Raw genomic sequence first — 6,304 nt, 5'->3', positions numbered from 1 at the left:
AGGTTCCCCAGACCTGTCACTAGTGGTTTTAGAAAGAAACTTTGCCCCCAATCCACTGCATTCCTCCCAATTCTGGGGCCTTTTTCATAGCTCCCATTTACAGCTTGCTCCCATTTACAGCTTATCAGTCTAGCCAACTCTTGAGTGGCTGTGAGCACAAACCAGTACCATCTACCAGTACCATCTTACAGCATGAAACCAGGCTACCTTTGGTTTCCTTTTGGGGCTGCAAGAAGGACCATTATAACCAAAGCACAGAGCCCAGAAGATGTCTAGTGGTAGATAGTGGGTTTTTACCACAGCCTACTTTAAACCATTTCTGAGCCAAGCTTCAACCCTGAGCCTTAAAAACAAATCTTTTAATTTAACCGTTTCTTTTGGGGGAAGGGGGCATGTTTTTGTTGTTTATTATTTTTTTTTTTTGGCCTATTCCTCATTGTATATAGCCTGAATCCAAAGAAAAGGGGTTCTCTGTGTACCCACCTCTCCCTGCAAATGAAAGCCTTCCTATTTTAGCCACTGGTTTTTCAGAATCCAAAGATATATATTCTAGTATAGTGTTACAAAAAGTCTTGAGGGGAAAAAAGGACCATTGTGTAGTGTTATAAAATATTTTTGTATTGCTAATGCATTATAGAAAAACTTTTTAAACATGAAAATAAAGATACTTTTTATTGGGTTTCTTTTTTAAAAGCTTAACTAGGAGAAATAAACTTTGGTAACAGTATGGAAAATATTATTTCTTTCCCTTCTCCATAGCCTTGGAAACTTGCGGTTTTATTCTGTATTGTGATAGTTTTAGGGCTGTCTATATAGAAAAGCCAGTGATTGCGCTCATCTCCCCTCGAAAGGGGTTTAGCAAACCTAAAAAGCTCACTCATGCCTTGTTCATAACTTTACTTCCTCAGTCCTCTGACCTCAAATGATGCGGGCCAGCCGGGGCTCAGAATAAATCAACTTAAACTGCCACCCAGAACCTTAGAAGTTCAACCTGAAATACCACTCGGTTCCATTTGGGTTCTCTGCCCATTTCCCTGAGAACAGGGCAGAGGAGACCAGCTATATTCCATCTGAAGGCTAAAGAGTAAATATTCTGACCTTGTATCATAAAACCATGTTAGTGGTACCTTTTTCCTCTAAATACTGAGTCCTCCCCCCAATCCCTTTCCTTTTTGCTCCACAGCTAGTGGTGTTCAGGTTTTATTCCTGGTAGTGTTCAGGGAGTTAAATGGGATGCTGGGGATTGAACCTAGAGTCACCCAATGCACTGGACCAGTTTGGCCTTAGACACTGTCTTAAGGTGCTTAAAGTAATATTTACTCAAGACTTCAAAAATCTGTGAAAAGAGACAAGCTACCTTTAGGGTTGGGTAGAGATGGGCTGTACCCAATAGTGCTGGCAGCGACTATTGGTTTGAGATGTGGTGCCAGGGAGCAGACTGATGTTGGTCATATGTAGAGACCTTAACCTAACCTGTATTCTCTCCCTGGCCCTATAATCTACTTCACACAGCAATTTTTATGTTTAAAAGCCATCTTGTTTTTTGTTTTTGGGCCACACCCAGTGACGCTCAAGTTACTCCTGGCTTGGGGACCATATGGGACGCCGGGAATCGAACCCAGGTCCCTCCTGGGTCAGCCTCGTGCAAGGCAAACACCCTACACCTGTGCTATTGCTCTGGCCCCTAAAAGCCATCTTTTGGACCAATGTTTATAGATTGCTGGGGAGGAACTGTTCTAATATAGTCACTGGGATAACTGCAATTTTCCACTTCACTACTCATCTTCCAGAGTAGGGTGTCATTAAAGCAGGACACCTGAAGTTGTAATCCCAGCTTTGCTTCTTTCTGGGAGGATGCTAGAGACCAGCTATTCTCTCTTGAAATCTGTTCCACTTAAAGAATTCAGCTCTGGATACTGGCCTAGCTTTTAAAAACTACATTCTAACCAAGGCTTAAGCAAGAAGAGGTTGGTTGCTGTGTTTGATTTGGTGTCTTATTTAAAGTACACGTGGTGCTTGAACAATGTAGCATTTGTGTGCTGGGGGAAGGGAGCCTCTGGCAACTTCCATAATCAGACAAGCCTTTCAAAAAAAAAAAAAAATCTTAACTTCAAAGAAGAAACCTGAATCCTCCCAAATCTCACTAGGCCTGAGATCAGAGTTCTGAGTTTAACTTGCCAAGTATGCCAGCAATCCTTTTTGTTGTTTTTTAGGCCACACTCGGTGATGCTTGGGTTACTCCTGGCTATGTGCTCAGAAATTGCTCCTGGCTTGGGGGACCATGTGGGATGCCAGGGATCAAACAGGTCTTTTCTGGGTCAGCTGCGTGCAAGGCAAACACCCTGTCGCTGTGCTGTCTCTCTGGCCCCAGCAATCCTACTCTAGAATTCCAGCCAAGTACCATATTTTCTGGAACAAGATGCCCCAACTTCCCAACACATTCTAAGGCAACTGGTAGATTTAAAGTTCATTAGTATTTTAATTCTTTTTTGGGTCACACTTGGTGCTTGGAAGGTCCACACATGGGTGCCAGAGCTATAAACCCAGGTTCTGGCTGAGTGGCTTTTTTTTTTTTTGGGGGGGGGGGGGTCACACCTAGCAGCACTCAGGGGTTACTCCTGGCTCCACACTCAGAAATCACTCCTGGCAGACTCGGGGGACCATATGGGATGCCGGAATTCGAACCAATGACCTGCATGAAAGGCAAATGCCTTACCTCCACGCTATCTCCCCGGCCCCCTGAATGGCTCTTGGCTCCTTTAGTAGAGATCTCATTTGGGTTGGCTACATGTAAGGCAAGTGCCCTACCTATCTCTCCACTCCGGTAACTTGATAAAGTCCAGAAACACTATCTGATTAAGAAGCTATTTCTCAGGTCTCTTCAGTCTTGAGTTCAAGAGTACTTGAAATGGTGGTGGTGAGAAGGGGCAAACATGATAGTACAGTGGATAGTTGCATGTGGCCAACCTGATTTGATCCCCTGGGATCTCACAAAGCCCCCTGAGCAGCACCAGGAGTAAATTCCCTGACCCCCAGTACTGCCAGGTTTGCCCCCCCCCCCCAAAAAATCAAATATAAATAAAATGTTGAAAGTGCTGTAACAGGCTCGATAGGTAATACAGTGGGCTAATGGCCCAGGTTTGAGATCCCCGACATCCTATTATGGTTCCTCCAACCCCACCAGGAGTAAACTGTGAATACTTGGGTTTTAGTGTGGCCCCAAAACCAAGAAATATTTGAAACAGCCACTTAAGCAATCCCTTGCTTTGCTTTACCAAATACTCTGACCCCAACTCTTCCAGTCACTTTTAGAACACAAATCACCTAGGGCCTCTTAAAATCAGACTCCTAAGCTGGAGCAGCCAACACAACTTCACTGGTCTAACTGCTCATGATGGATCTGAGATGTCGAACTTCATGTTCCCAAACAAGGAGTTTTGAAACAGAACACGGGATATTCTTACAGTTACTTCCCTGGAATAAAAACCTTAGTTCAGTAGAAATTTTAAAGGGATATAGCATGTGACTGGGACCTGAGTCAACTGGGAAGGACAAATTTGGCCGTGTGGTCAAAACCATCTTTTTTTTTTTTTGGTTCTTGGGTCACACCCCACAGTGCTCAGGGATTACTCCTGGCTCTGCTCAGAAATTGCTCCTGGCAGGCACAGGGGACCATATGGGATGTCGGAATTCAAACCACCGTCCATCCTGGATGGGCTGCTTGCAAGGCAAATGCCTTACCACTATGCTCTCTCTCCGGCCCCAAAACCATCAAGTCATTCAGAAAAAAATGACAGCAGCTGTGAATTATGTTGGAGGTAATCATCAGTTCAACTTCTTTCAAGATCACCAGGGCTGTGAACTTGTGTTTCATCTACTGTGCAAATTCCTCCTTTTGAGGTTGGGGAGCCACACCTGGTCAATGCTCAGTTGTTATTCCTGGTTCTATACTCAGGAAATAGTGAGCTCAGGAGATCATACTGGAAGCCAGGGATGGAACCAAAGTCAACAGCATGCAAAGCAAGTGCCTTACCCACTCCAGCCCCCCAGCCCTGTTTTTTTTTTTTTCCATTCTTCCCTTTTCATTCAGGTTTCTCATTTTTGTTTTGCTTTGTCACACCTAACTCAGTTGTACCAAACTAAGCTCACAGATTACTTCTGGCTCTGTACTCAGAAATTACTCCTGGTGGGCTAGGGGAACCATGTGGAATGATGGGGATTGAACCCAGGTCACTTGAGTGTAAAGCAAATGCCCTACTGGCATGCTATCAGGCCAGCCAGTGTCATTCTTTTCCCTAAAGTCTTACTCTTTCAGGTATGTGCAATGTGGAGAGATAAGGGAGAGAAATGTTATGTGTAATTAGGCTCCACCCTTAAAAATACGCAAGTTTGGGAACTCCTATTGAATATAGTTTCTGACTATAAAATTCTATTTCTACTTTCTTCCTTTTTTCCCCCTTTTTGGGCCACACCCATGACGCTCAGGGGCTACTCCTGGCTTGGGGGGCCATATGAGATGCCAGGGGATCGAACCAAGGTCCGTCCTAGGCGCGCAAGGCAAAACACCTTACCGCTTGCACCACTGCTCCGGCCCCACTTACTTTTTTCGTTTTGTTTTGTTTTTGGGCACATCCGGCAGTGCTCAGGGGTTACTCCTGGCTCTGAGCTTAGAAATTGCTCCTGGCAGCTCAGGGGACGATACGGGAATGGGATTGAACCCAGGTATGTCCTGGGTCGGCTGCATGCAAGGCAAATGCCCTACCACTGTGCTATCCCTCCAGCCCCTCTATTTCCACTTTCTATAAGCTTGCAAAGCAGTTGAGTCAGATATTATCAAATGACATTCAAAAGAGAAAGAACAGGCTGGAGCAATTGCACAGTGGTATAGAACATTTGCCTTGCATGCAGCTGACCCAGGTTTAATCCTCAGTATCCCATGTGGTTCCCTGAGTCTGCCAAGAGTAATTTCTGAGTGCAGAACCAGGAGTAACCCAAGCACTGCCAGGTGTGGCCCCAAAACCAAAACTAAAACAAAAAGAAAAACACCCACACATTTCTATGGACTAATTTGATCCTCACAGCCTGGTATGCTCCAATAGCTGAATAATAAATCAATATTATAATGCCACTTAGGGATTTACAACTTAAAGAGATGGCTTTGTGAAAATTGGGAAAAATATGACATTCTCCTAAAGTTTCACAAAAGCTTAATTTAAGCAAATCTATCTTGTATATATTAATGGTAGATTTATGAAGGTAAACAGTGGTAGAATAAACACCTAAAATATGAGAGGTCCTGGGCTCAATTTCTGGCACCAAGAAATAAAAGATAACAGTGGTTAGGCATTTGTCTCGCACACATGGCCAAAATAGGACAGCCTGGTTCAAATCTCAGCATCCCATACAGTCCCCCGAGCCTGCTAGGAGTGACTTCTGAGCAAATAGCTAGGCATAACCCCTAAGTGCCGCTGGGTGTGACCCAAAATTAAAAAAAAAAAACCCAAAACCCTGTAAAATTGGCTACTAGTACCAGGATAGGTTATTTGCCTTGTAGTAGCAGACCTGGGTCAATCTCCAGCATCACATTTGGTCCCCTGAGCCTGCCAGGAGTAATTTCTGAGTACAAAGCCCGAGCGCTACCAGTGTGGCCACCAAGCCAAAGATAAATAAGTAAATAAATATTGGGGGCTGGGAGGATGGCTCAGATAGAGCACATGCAAAACAGAAGAGCCCCAGGGTCAAGTCCTAGCACATGGTCCTCTAAACATTTCTGGGTATGCACCTACCACCCAATATGTTAACTAGAATTTGAAGGGCATGACAATGGAAAGGGAAAGCTAAGATTTACTCTAAGCACCAGTGACAGTCAATGAAATGTCAGAGTGGGGCTGGAGAAGCAGTACAGTGGCCCAAAAACAAAAATTCTACTGGAGGGAAGAAGTGAGAAATGATGACAGTATAGTTTTGGGGTGCCCAAAACTGAAGCACTGGATCCAATGAATTAGAAGATAATTAGAGGGGCCGGAGCTACAGCACAGTGGTAGGGTGTTTGCCTTGCATGTGGCCAACCGAGGACAGACCCAGGTTCCATATCCGGCATCCAATATGGTCCTCTGAGCTTGCATTTCTGAGCACAGAGCCATGAGTAACCCCTGAGCACTGCTGGGTGTGATCCAAAAACAAAAAAGACAACCAGCAGAGAAGTCTGTCAGTTCAATATTATGTCAGCTACTTCCATGAAGCTAGGATATTTAAATGTCTACAAATCTTTTCTAGCAAAACATCTGTTCATAAATTTAACTCT

The sequence above is a fragment of the Suncus etruscus genome, chromosome 14 (genome assembly GCF_024139225.1).
Source record: "Suncus etruscus isolate mSunEtr1 chromosome 14, mSunEtr1.pri.cur, whole genome shotgun sequence".
In the NCBI taxonomy this organism is placed as follows: Eukaryota; Metazoa; Chordata; class Mammalia; order Eulipotyphla; family Soricidae; genus Suncus; species Suncus etruscus.
Note: the sequence above shows the minus strand (reverse complement) of the source record.